At 48.4% G+C, this 12,722-nt stretch overlaps 1 protein-coding gene across 5 annotated transcripts in view; it reads right to left on the minus strand.

Moving 5' to 3' along the window:
- DAB2 (DAB adaptor protein 2) overlaps positions 1-7,197 on the minus strand; it is a 313,212-nt gene extending 306,015 nt beyond the window's left edge. For 2 of the 5 annotated variants that reach the window (XM_078674994.1, XM_078674993.1), the window contains exon 1: positions 6,813-7,056. The gene's annotated coding sequence lies outside the window, so the exon portion shown is untranslated. Of the gene's footprint in view, positions 1-6,812 lie in introns of all 5 variants that reach the window. The other 3 variants (XM_078674996.1, XM_078674997.1, XM_078674995.1) reach the window with 3 other exon arrangements.
- Between the last annotated feature and the right edge of the window lie 5,525 nt (positions 7,198-12,722).

Genomic DNA, 12,722 nt, shown 5'->3' on the forward strand with positions numbered 1-12,722 from the left:
TCCGAAACTCCAGCGAACGCTGGTGGTAAATCTGAAGAGCCCTGCGAACATCCAAAGAAGGAGGAAGAAGGGAATGTCCCTCAGCAGGCAAATCAGGAAGTATCACCTCCTGCTGCAAATGGAAACTCGAAGAAACCTTAGGCAGAAGAGCCGGATCAAGCCACAAAACAACCCGATCCTGCAGAAACTGTAAATAAGGAAATGAAATAAGCTAGGCACCCAACTCACCCAACCAATGAGCGGAGGTGATGGCCGGTAAATAAGCCACCTTAGCGGACAACCATAACAAGTCTGCCTTCAGCAAGGGCTCAAAAGGGGGCAACTGCAGACCCCGCAAAACTTTGGTAAATCCCAAGAAGGCACAATCACAGGAGAGACTGGCCGATAAAGCCGAAAACGCAGAAGAAGCCAAATCACCAAAAGGACAACAACCTCCAAGGAGGCCCCAGGACCCCGACAAGCTGAGCAGACAAAGTGGAAAGAGAAAGGCCCTTCAAAAAAACAACCCTGAGAAAATCCAATACAGAAGCAGGATCCCCCCAGCACAGGATCCACCCCATGGGAAGAACACCGAGAGAAAAAAGATCCTCAATGACGACCATAGCACTTAAGGGTCGAAGGCCAACGTGACAACTGGATGTCACGAGCCACCACAGAGGAACAGCCCAAAGACTCCAATGTCAACCGCTCAAGAACCAAGCCATCAGCTGCAAACGACGAAGGTAAGGCAGAGACACTAGTGGACTTTGAAGAGGAGCCAGACTCAAAGGAAGCCGGACAAACCGACCCCCTGCCAGCCGCAACAGGAGAGGAAACTAAAGGTGGCGAGGCCAGAAAGGAGCAATCAACAGGACCCCCCCCGCCCCCCAAATCTTCAGCAGCACCCTCTGGAGTAGGGGGAATAGGAGGGAAGGCATACAGAAGACCCGAAGGCGAGGGAATCTAAAGAGCATCCACAGCCCAAGCCTGAGGACACATCACCTTCTAACAGAACCGTGCAAAAAGGGCGTTGTGAGGAGAGGCAAAGAGATTGACCCAGGGAGTCAGGAACTGAAGACAAAGGGACTGGAACAGAAGAAGAGAGAGATGGTACAGAACAGAGGATGAAAGATTGCGGTTCAAAGCGTCCGCATGAAAATTCAAATGTCCGCCCAAGCACAAATCATGGAGGCCAGCAGGTTCAGAGACTCATACTTGGTCCCCCCCCCCCGACGGTTCAAGTAACGAGCCACATAATTGTCAGTACGAACCAACAGATTTGTCCCATGTCGATGAACCTGAACGTACTGCACCGCCTCCCAGATGGCCGCCAACTCCCGCCAGTTCGAGGAATGGGCACTGTCCCTCCGAGATCACCGACCCTTGGCCTCCAAGGACCTCATCGTGGACCCCCAACGACAGGCATCTGTCTTCAACAAATGGGGAGGTGGAAGACAAACCGAACCCCCTTCTCCAGATTGGGAGTGCAAAGCCACCAGTCCAAGTCCCGAACCAGAGCAGGAGAGAGAGGAACCAGAGTCTCGTAATCCGCCCAGGAGGAGTCCCACCGAGCCAACAGATGAGTCACCAAGGGCTTGAGATGCAGGCGAGCCCAAGGAACCGCAGCAGTGGTGGCAGCCATCAATCCCTAGACCCGCAACTAAACACGAGCTGGGGCAGAAGAACGACTCAACAGATACTGCAACAGAGTCTGCAGGGAAAGGATCCGAACAGACGGTCGAAACACCGCCCCCAGAGAGGTGTCGAACAGACCCCCAATGAACTGAAGTCTCTGAACAGGATCCAGATGAGATTTGGCCAGATTCAACTTGAACCCCAAATCCTGGAACAGGGTCAACGTAGCCTCCATCACCAGAAGAGTCTTAGGAAAGGAGGAAGAAGAGATCGAACAATCATTAATATAGGGATACATGGAGAAACCCGGATGCTGCAAAACCCCCATAGCAGGAGCCAATACCTTAGTAAAAGTCCTGGGAGCAATGGTGAGGTCGAACGGCAAAACCTGAAACAGGAAATACATCCCCTGGACCGCAAACCTCAAGAACCGCTGACTGGCAGGATGGACTGGAACGTGAAAATAGGCATCTTCCAAGTCCAGAGAAGCCAAAAACTCCCTCCTGGATGAGGGAAATGACAGACTGCAAGGTGACAATCCGAAAATGATCCAACCTCACTAACTTGTTCAGAGATCGGAGATTCAGGATCAGACGGAAGGAACTATCTGGCTGTGGTACCAGGAACAGATGGGAATAGAACCCCAGGCCCACTTCCTCCACTGGAACCGGCACAACAGCCCCCTTTGACAACAACATGGTGACGCCGGACAAGATGGCAGACCGCCTCATGGGATCTCTTAACAACGGGGTAACTAGAAAACAATCCAGAGAGGGAGGGCCCCGGAAGGGAATCTGGTAATCTGACCTGATGACAGACAAGACCCACTGGTCAGAAATCAGAGCTGACCATTGGTCCAGAAACAAATGGAGTCGAGCCCCCACAACGGCATAGTCACTTCTGTCCTGCACCAGAGGGATTCTGCTGCAGTTGCTGCTGTTGAGGCCTGGACTTATAATGGATCACGGCCCCCCGACCATGGGCCGACCACGAAAGGGCTGAGAAGACAAACCCCCTGAAAACCCTGCTTGTGAAAAAAGGACTTCGTTTCAGGCACGGGCTGAAAAGGCTTCAACATCTTCTTCTCCTCCGCAGAGCGCTATACCATTGCATTCAAAGCGTCCCCAAAGAGACGGGGACCCTCAAAAGGCAGCTTATGGACCAAAGTCTTCTGCACAGACTCAAGACGCCAAGGATTGGTCCAGAGAGACCTCCTACCAGCCACCGCCGCCTCGGCCACTGAGGAGAAGGCCTACAAGGAATGAAAGTTATATCCGAGAGGAATTACGCTAAGTCCTCCATCTGAGACAACACAGGAGTAGGGTCTCCCTAATCCTCAAGACAGTCAAACAACTTCTCAAAATCCATCAGCAGGACCTGTGAGGCATAGGCCGCATAAGGGCTAGCAATCACCCCAAAATAAGAAGCAGCGTAAGAATGTTTGAGAGCAGACTCCACCTTCTGCTCCACCGGATCAGTCAAGGAAGCTTCCTCTGATGACAAAGAGAAAGAGGAGGCAGAAGCCATAGAAGACAAAAGAGAATTGACCTGGGGAATCGCAGGAAACTGGATGTTAAAGTCCGTGAGGCGATACAGCTTCCCCAGAAAGCGAGGAATACCCTGCTTATCCACCTCTAGCCATTCCTTAGTCAGTACATCATGGAAGGGAAGGTCATCCACCACAGAGGAACTATACTGGGAGTAAAACCCCTCATCAGACAATGATTTAGGGTCAAAACCAAGCACCTCCCGAATATGGAACAGCATGTCAGAAAAAACCTTGCCCTGGACATACTTTCCCTTAGGGGAATTGTCCATGTCCTCCTCATCATCCTTAGACCTCTTTGCCGAAGGCTCCAGAAGCGCAGTCTGGACAGCAGAATTGATTAAATCCTGTAAGTCAGCCCAGGAAATCAACAAAACATCATCCTCCAGCAGGTCCTGGACATAATGCTGCTTGAAAACTGCCTTTGCAGGCACCGGAGAAGAAGCTCCGTCAGTCATCGCGAGTAAAAAGGGAGTAAATCCCACAGGAAACTCCCAACACACACACACAGAAGTGCCCAACAACCTCCAATAAATACTGCCCCAAAACACCAAATCTCGTAATGTGAGACTTGAAAATCAACAAAGGGGCAGCCATGCAGTCTCCACCCACAGCCACATACTGCAAACATGGCTGCAGGGGCCGGACGCTGCCTGTAAACACCAGCGCCGGAACGACCCAAGGCCAGGACACCAGGAGAGCTCTGCGCCCCTGCACATTCGCGGGGAGCGTCCTGGCCTCAGATCAGGTGCGCGGCCAACCGGAGCACTGGTACGGCCGCGCATATGCAAAAACACAGAAACAATTCAAAACTGCAAATAACCATCTGAAACATAAGTTTAAGAAACACTCAAGTAACCGCAAAAATCCCACATGAGAACCGGAAAGGAAAACAGGAACACGGAGCACCATCGTTCCGACCGCCATCGGAGCAGAAAAAAAACAGGCATGGCGATGGGTGGGAGGGGTTTATGTATCCTGTAACCTTTTGGTTTTCTGGAGGTCTGAATGGCTGGGTGGAGACAGGACTGCCTCACATAGTAAGGACTGGGACGGGGAGGATCCTTGAAGGGGTAGTGAATGAATACATTTATAGAACACAGAGATTAAATCACTAGCATCTTCAGGTTTTTTTTTAGCCTCCAAAGCTTCAACAATGTATCTCAATAAACTAAATGTCCATTTTCCTGTGAAAATGTGCCCTTGTTGTTTGTAGCTTAGTTATTCTATGTTAAAAGTCATATTTCCAGAGAGGAGCAATGAACGTTAACATGCTCGAAGCAAACGATGTAGTCTTCTAAAATATTATCTCAATACTTGTTTTATGAAGGAAATAACGGTTTCCTGCAGGCAAGGTGAACTGGATACAAAGTAAACAAATCTGCCTTCTCTGCGAGAAAGAACTGAAATAATGTTGTAAAGAAAAGAACAGCCTTAGATTGTTCTTAAAAAGCCAGATCTGTGGGGTTCCTCTGAGAAAAAAAAAAAGTGCTCCCCATTGGCTGCTGGGCTTGTAATCCCGTCACCCTGCCCAATTATGAAACAATGCACTCTTGTTTACAGTGCCGTTTACTTGTCAGGCTCGCTTCATTAAATCCACGTTGGAGTGCTGTTTGTTCACGTCGAGAGCGAGAGGAGGGCTGAGCCCGGCCTGGGCAGAGCCCGTGTGTGCAGACCGAGATAAGCCCATCAGGCAGTGACAGCCGACAGCCACCTGGGAGACGGCGGGGAGTCTGTCACGGGGTGTGAATGCACCAGGAGTCACGCACGACGGTCAGGTGCGAATCACACCCGAGGGCGACAACCATTCCACCGCCACAGGAACGGTGTCTTCTTCGTCGCTTTAAAACAATACGTGACGCGTTCGCAGGCTTGTCATAGCGCAAGTCAAGCACCCCAGGGTGCGCTCCAGCTGGAACGCAGGTCCCAGGCACACAAAAGCGCCTTCAGATCACCAGTGGAGCGGCTCTCAAACCAAAACTACTGCACTAAAACGCACGATTCGGTCTGAGGAAATAAAATCGCGGGTTACCATAAACCGTGCACTTGGTATTTGACACCAAGGTTAACAGAAAGCTTGCGCGCCTTTTACAAGTGATGTAATTGCTCAGTCTGCTCGTAATATGTCCAAATCGGTCGCCTGGGTCTCTGCAGGCAGGAAGCCGCATATTTTCTGTCAAGGGTAGGTAATCTAAACCAGACCCACAAATTCACTGCTCTCCGTGACATTTTCTGTCCTGGGGTTGATGTTTTGGTGAAGGCAAGCAAGGTATGCTCAAAATGCATGCTGTCTCCCTCAAAACTCAGCCCCCGTGCGCTAGTGCCAATAAATGCAGGGTGACAAAAAGTCGTCACCCGGCCACTGTAAATTGCTAATATAGCGGATTTTAGGCACTAGAGCAAATTTGAGCTGATGCTCGCTTAAAATCATCAAACGGGTTTGTGCTGACATATCCCCACCCTCTGAGTCACGCTTCAAGCCGCTATGGATGGACGCCAGGTCCCGCCTGCGCCGCTGCAGCACGTCCCTCTCTACTCCACTGAGGCTTGCAACACTAACTACATACGAGACCACGTCACACATCGGCATCTGGACCCCATTTAAAGAACGAACATGCCCCCCCCGCCCCCCACCATTGCATCGTTTACATGAAGCCAATACCCGATCTATCGCAAACAGTTAAGACACACACTTACATACAGCTCATTTCAACGTGTGATCTTGGCAGGTTTGCCAAACCCAAAGGAATGTGAACTGTATCAGCTGTCATGGGTTGGCAGCTTGAGTACAAGGCTCAAAGATAAATAAACTTAAAATCCCACCTCTATCAAAACAATTAACACCAGAGGGTGGTCACCCGCCCTCCCCTAGCCGAGACCTGAAAGGCGATGGAAGAATCCATATGATTCTAAGGAATGAGTGCATTTAAGACACGGGCCCTCAGCTCAAAGGGCAGTGCCCAGGGGCATGCCCAGTTTGTTAATGTTCTAGTCTAACCGTTTTAAGAGCTCTCGGTCGTGATAATTCATAAAACATCTGCTAAATAAAAAGCTCATTACTACAAGAGACACACTACAAAGTTTGGTCAGCTGGAGAATTGTCATTGAATTCCATCATCGCTGGCTTACTTGGGGCCATTTCAATTGACTGCAAATACACCCCACCACCTGAAGCGAGCATGGAAGGTCGCCATCCATAATGCGCCTGCTGTCCAGTGACCCACTATGCACTATTCTAGTGACTAGGACGATAGGTGCTCTTAACAGAACACGCGAAGGTATTCATGCATTGCCACTGCACACGGGCTGTTCATCAAATCAGTACCAAGGCGGAGTACAAATGAGGGTGATGCTGTGTGCAGCCAGCGGCACACGCCGCCACCCCCTAGAAATAGATCGTGATACAATAAACCTGGCAGGGACAAAGCGGAAGAAATGCGGGTGTCACAGCTGCTGGCCGGCGACGGCTGCAGAGGGAAGGCATTGGAGAGCGGTGAATGTGCTGCAGAATGCGGCTCACCCCCAGGGCCTGCCGGGCATCACAATGACCGCCCCACGCTGTGACATGCTGCCTGCCCCGGCCCCCCTCGGGAGACCCTGCCATCTGACCCCACGGCAGCGCACGAGCCACACAGCATCCTCGGTTACTCACGGCAGCAGGCAGGTCCTTGACGCCTCAGGCTCTCCGCACGTCCCCCGGGGCTGGGGTGTCCGCCGGCTCCTCCCGCTGCCAAGGGCCTGCAGCCACCGTCCGGCAGTCTGCGCCGCTCTCGTGCCTCCTCCCCGGCTCCCTGTCCGCAGTCTCCTCCCCGACAGCCCGGAGCAGCCACTCAGAGCCGGGCGGACTGTGCTGCCGCCGCCGCTGCTTCTAATCAGATGTTGGCAGCTGAAGGAGAAGCAGGAATGCGCGCTCGTGTTTTTGCTGCTGCCTAGGCCAGGCAACTCCCCCTCCGCGGCGCTGCTCGCCGAGATTAACTATTTCTGTCCTAGGAGAGCGGCCGGCCGGGTCTGCACTGCTGCGGCACGCGCGGCCAGGCTGATACCCGATAGCCGCCGGGGCTCGTGCTGCTCAGGCCCTGTGACTAACTGCAAAGAAATGCAATGTTTGCTGATGACAGAAAACAATCATTGGACTGGCGTTTCGCTTTCTGCTTTAAATTAATTACGCCCAGTCCTCTGAGAAAGGAGGGGATTATTTTCAGGATTGAAAGAGCCTCCCCGAGCCCGTTATTTTGCCTTTTTTTGTTCTAAAATGGATCCAGTGGAATGAAATACTCATCTCCAGGAATACGCGTTGAACACGAGCTCGGACTTCCAAGAAGGGTTTTGATTACTGTTTCCGAAAAGCTGCCCCTCCACGTTATCCACCAACGAAACACACAATTTCATCTTAGTGACTTGAACTCCCCCCAGTCCCCCCCAACCCATGTCTGCTCGTCGCCTCGTGTCATCCACCCAGAATGCATTAAAATACACCTCATCATTAACATTTTCACAAGACGTGTTGCTTTAGGGTAAACATGGCACTCATTACTGCTATAGAGGTTATACCGGTATTACTTTACCAGAAGCAGTACATTGCAGAATCTCCCAGCCAGTTCTGAAGGAGAGTCCTGATTGTATTAAAGTTAACGAAGGCGAGTCTTATGAATTCTGTTTTCTTACAGTTCATCATTCACAGCACTTAAACACACCACAGCAACCACAGCCTTGGAGCAGCGTTTTTAGCTGCAACCATACACGTCACAACTGCGCAATATATGGTGCTCTTTTCACCATATATGTTGTGTGTTCTAATGTTATTAATGTAACTGGTGCACTCAAATGTGAACCTTAAGTGCATGCACGGTAGAAACTAGAGATTCAGAAAGTGTGCATTTTAATGTTTAGCCTAATCATGAAGAAATGTAGTTTTTATACATATTTACACTTATGTTTCAGGTTACATTGCATGCAAATTAAAAATGCATCACATCTGTAATAATGATTTTAGTATTTATCTGGAAGTTTTTTCGAAATAGTATGCCCACCTATATTCATGTATCTGAAGTGAACTCTGAGACTTGGTTAACTTGACTGTAGTAGGCCTGAACTACGAAATGTATTTCGTGCTTGCGTTGCATGTTCTCTCCGCTCCAGGTGCAGTCCGAAGGCTATATTATGTAGAGAAAGGAGTATTAGGTATTAGAGATAGAGAGGTCTGGGAAGGAAATGTTGGCAGAACGTGTGGATAAGCTAACATTGTATAGAAGCTGTTTATTCATTGTATATCTGCAGCAATTGAGTTGCTCAAGGACATGGGTGTGCCTAGGTTTTGTGAGACGGGAGAAAACTCCAATGTTGCTAAAATAGCAGAAGGTTCAGCACCACTGGTCCAAGAAAAGGTGGCGTGATGTTTAGATCATGACACTGTATCTGTATGCTTTAATTAATGTATATACTGTTAGACTGTAGGCCAGATATTTTCGGAATTTGAGAGGTACATACATCTCTGCTTCCCCAATGCTTGCAGGTGTATGGCTATATGCTAAACACTTGTTCCATTTGGGGGTTCATGCTGAAATTCTTGCAATGCTGACAACTTCCTGCATTCTTACATTTCTCACTGCATATCCTTGATGACCCATCTATAGGTAGATTCACGTTTTGGTTAAACTAGGTTAACATTTTTCATGTTTCTTTCTCCGACCTATCGTTTATTACTTGGAATGTTAGGGGACTGAATAATGCTAGAAAAGGGAAGCACATACTACACTATTTGCAGCACCACAGAGCTGACATTGCATTTTTGCAAGAGGCCCATCTCCCCCTAGAACAGACATGACTGCATTTGCTGCAAGTTGGGGCCCTCATCTATATTTTGTGGGCTACAGTTCATATGCAAGAGGTACAGCAATCCTAATACACAAACGTCTTCCCTTTCAACTATACAAAGTGCACAATTATAAAGACGGACGCTATACAATGGTTGCAGGTCAATTAATGGGTCATCGCATCGCTTTGGTCAATATATATGCCCCTAGTGTAGATTGCTCAAAGAGTATTTCACGACCTGCATTCACATATTTTGCAACTGGAGGCCGAGTTCATCTGTATGGGAGGGGACTTTAACTTGTTAGCGAACCCAACCCTTGACCGCTCCTCTACTTCCTCTACTACCAAGCCACGCACTCGCAGGGCACTGCTAGATATGTGCGATTCCGTGGGATTGAGTGATATCTGAGACAGCGCAACCCGATAGAACGTGCATTCACACATTACATAGCCCAATACGACACTTGGACCAAGCTAGATTATTGATTGGTTTCTCCGAATTTGGCTACCCGGTATAGGTCTCTTCGAATACTCCCAAGAACCTACTCTGATCATTCTCTGGTGGTGTTGGGGGTGCGTGTCCCTAGACTGGAGGGCAGTGAGAGACAGTGGAGATTTCCAGGGCGGGCTTTGCTTGATGACATTTTCAGGTCTGAACTCTGAGTGGCCATAGAGGACTACAAAGTCCTGGGGTTCAGCTCCTACCTTTATACAAATAAAAGGGGCTGGTCAGCCAGTTGTGTCAGTTTGAGTGGCCAGCCAGGGGTGGCATAATACATGCTGCAGACCCTGGTAGGCCTTGGTTACACGTATGCCCTGAGTACCTAGGGTACACTTCTACAGGGGCTGATAAGGTGAACCAATTCCCAATTGTGGATGTACCTAGAGTACATGGTGTGAATTTAGAGAGAGTGCATCTGGGCTGTGGGTCTGATTAGCAGGCCCACAGCCACATCTAATTCGAAAACCAGTAAAGCAAAAGCAAAAAGTGGGGGTGACCATAGGAAGCAGACCCTCCTCTCCTACAATAGAGGACTACTTCGAGCCAAATACTGGATCTGTGGACACCTGGGCTACGCTCTGGGAGGCCTTTAAGCCATGCCTGCGTGGTGTCTGCATTTCCAAACATGCTGATGTTTTGAAAGATTTGAGGGCTACGATAGCTAACATTGAAATACAATTGGACACATTAGATACAGAACTGATGGTGTAACCTGACACGGCCCGGCTGGGTTTACTATCTGAGTTTAGGGAGGTGGCAGAACGGGAGACACCCTTTCTAACTAAATATTGCATTGCCTGAGGATATGGGAAGGGGGATAGGCCAAGGCATACATTAGCGCGACTCTTGAGGACTCCAACCGGGCGATCATATATCACTAAGCTTCGCTTTGCCACTGGCCGGATTCTCACGAATATAAACAGAGTAAAGTTCCCTTGATCACAGTTGATATACTAGACTACACTTCAACTCCACTATTCACTTTCCTGCACTAAACTTCTTCTAGTTCAAGGACCTCCCTTAATCATGCATCTTCATCATACATACATAAGTAGAACCACAAAGACACTTAACAGTCTAGACATATATTAAAACATTACGATGCCAAGGTATATATTGTATTCAGTGTTTATTACGAATATCTCGGATATACGGGATGAGTTTGTGTCATACTACACTGCACTTTATACATCTCGGGTGGATTGCAATTGTTCGGAACAAGAGGAATATCTATCAGAGATTGCATTAGTTTTGCTGGAGAAATTCATGCAAGAGTTCCTTGCAGAACCCTTCTCCACAGAGGAGATAGTTAGTGCAATAGACGCTATGAACGGCTCCACGGCACCTGGCTTAGACGGCTTCACAGGAGATTTTTATAAGACATACAATGAGTTGTTGGCACCACACTTGCTAGAGGTCTATAACGAAGCCCTTGAGCATAAGGAACTGCCCCTAACGCTGTGTGAGGCAGTAATAATACTGCTGGCCAAATCAGGGAAGGATCCAATGGCCTGTGGGTCATATAGTCCCCTCTCACTCCTGAACTTCGACTATAACATTTTGGCAAAAATGATAGCGCTAAGGCTGGTCTTGTTGTTAGAATGTATCATCTCCCCTGCCCAGTCGGGCTGTATTCCTCATAGATCGACCGCCCTCAACTGGAGGACGTTGTTCGTAGTTATACATAGAATATCGCCTGAGGTGCCGGCAGCAGCAATACTGCTTGACACGGAAAAGGCCTTAAACCCCTGTGAGTGGCCTTTCTTCCTTGGCGTGAACAGAAAGGATGGGTATGCCAAGAGGCTTCATCGACCTCACCTCCTTATTATATAATGGACCTACAGTCCGGCTCCGATTAAACAGTATGATCTCGTGGTCTTTTAGCCTGTCATGTAGAACCAGACAGGATGCCCACTCTCCCCTTTGCTTTTTATCCTGGCCATGGACCCCCTGGTTAGACACAAACAAGAATGTCACTTACATAGAGGTCTGCAGCTCAAGACGGGCCCTCTCGTTATTTCTCTTTACGCTGATGACATCATCCTTTACGTGCGCTCTCTCCAGGAGAATCTAGAGCCCCTAATTAGGGAAATAATACGATTTGGCGGTTCCTCTGGACTGGGTATAAATTGGGGCAAATCAGAAATATTCCCCATTACTCCATGCACTAAGAAATGGAATTGTGAATTCCATCTTGAGTGGTGTTCAGAATCGGCATCCACACAGAAACAGAGCAGATTATAAGATTGAATTATGGCCCTGCGGTGCAAAAACTCGAAACGCAAGTGGAGTGATGGTTACGTCTCCCCCTTTCACTAGCTGGTCGAGTCGTGTTGATAACAAGCATTTACAATGCAACGGTTTCGCCTTTGCAAAAGTTAGAGCTATTGGCATTTTAAATGACAACATTTTTATTTATGTGTTGGTTTTGAAAACAGATAAATAAATGGAATTGTCATTTACAATGCCAATAGCTTAATATTTTTCTGGCTTAGATTAGGGCAGATGGACCCATGGCTATGCCACTGATTTTGGTAGCTTGCACGCTGCACATACGTGTGTATCAAGTTGGTGTTTGTCTTCAGTGCACGCAGCCTTGACTGTAGTGCACAAAGCACCTTTATTGCCACACATAAAGGAAAAATATTACAGGGAACATTGGTTGTGACTGAAAGTTGAAAGAATGGGGTATGGCATAGAGACAATAACCTTCACACGGTAGCAAGGTTTTGGATCGAGCATATGTCATTTAGCAAATGTTTGCTGACATTTACGCCCAAAGACTCATTAAATTCACATGTCAGATCGGAGGCTCTATACTTGCAAATGCTTCTCTAAAAAGAACATGGCTGGTCCTTTGTACCTAGATTCCAATAAGTGAGCCAACTTCGATAACTTCAACCTGCAATGTTCTCAAAGACTGCATAGAGAGAAGAAGGTGCTGACCATGAATACATGTACTTCACTCAAGCCGATATATGGGTTTATGTATGCAGACATCGCCTTTGAAGTTACACTCAGTGCTAAATTTCAGCCTGCACTAACATTGGGTGCTCACCAGTACTCGTTTTTCGGGGGCTCTGGACTTACTTTTCAGCATAAGACTTTGATCCAAAGCAAGAGAAACATAGGCAGAAAGGGGGAAGAGAGAGCTAGTGAAGAGGGGCAAAGAGAGAAAGCAGACTACAAAAAGGACCCGACAGAGAAAGAGAAGAGAAATGATGGAAGAAAGAGGTATGAGGCGGA

Source organism: Lissotriton helveticus, chromosome 2_1, assembly GCF_964261635.1.
Source record: "Lissotriton helveticus chromosome 2_1, aLisHel1.1, whole genome shotgun sequence".
NCBI classification, from domain to species: Eukaryota; Metazoa; Chordata; class Amphibia; order Caudata; family Salamandridae; genus Lissotriton; species Lissotriton helveticus.